Here is a 998-nt window from a genome sequence, read left to right on the forward strand (position 1 = left end):
TACAATATTTTCCGTCTTCCTCTCCACTCCCCTCCTCCAGCCCTCTTGCCCCTTCGTTTGCCCTTGTGTACCCCACTCGTCAAAGGTTCCCTAATATCGTTACGTGAAGGTACTACAGAGTTGGACGCGGATAAAGGGAGAATGAAATTGAATTTGTGTGCGGATGAAGAGCCTCTGCCTCTGAGTGGCGCACTTTGCTCCCCCCCCCTCCGCCTCCCTACATTTCCCTCTCTTTGGCTACTTCTCCCGCACACAAGCAAAGGCCTATTACACACGGCGACGCTTTGTTCGAGTTTCGAATTATTTTAGGGTGAACCTGTCTCCTCTCCGATTCCCTCTGCTTCTCGTGGACTCCTGTCGCTCTATTAGCCCCCCCCCCCAGTACTCGATCGCGTCACGGCCAGCTTCTGCTTCTACTTTTCTTGCTTTTGATTTCGTTAATTCATCTTCGTGTAGTAGAGGGGAAGTGACGGTAGGGTAATGACGGAGAAGGGAGAATCTGTAGTGAACCGATGCCGATGTTTTGTTCCCCTGCGCTCCCTCTCGGGTAGAACGAAATAGCTTGGTAAGTTAGGTGGGGAGAGATGGAAAAGGGACAGGGGAAGAATGGTAGCTACAGGGGAGTTTTGAAAGGGAAGACAAGCATGGTGGAAGAAAAGAGGCTGGGAATAAGGATAGAAGGGAACCGGGAGATGAGGCACAGGGCGAGAAAAAGAAGGGAGAACTCTTATACCAGCTTTCTACTCCTGCGACCTGAGGAAGGGAAGGGGGTCGCAGAGAGAGGGCACAGGGCTCGTGCGTCCAGGTGTTTCCAATTGGAGGGTTGGAACGGCCGTGATGATGATGGGAGGGACAAGTGGGAGGGATCACACGGAAGGCCAAGAGCCGCATTTTCAGTTATATCAATTACCCGTTTGCATGTGTTGAGCCGCCGAGTGCCTGTAAACATTGTAGAGGAGTGGCAATTTAGTTCGAACAAAATTTTAATGCTTCTATAA

The sequence above is a fragment of the Penaeus monodon genome, chromosome 21 (assembly GCF_015228065.2).
Source record: "Penaeus monodon isolate SGIC_2016 chromosome 21, NSTDA_Pmon_1, whole genome shotgun sequence".
In the NCBI taxonomy this organism is placed as follows: domain Eukaryota; kingdom Metazoa; phylum Arthropoda; class Malacostraca; order Decapoda; family Penaeidae; genus Penaeus; species Penaeus monodon.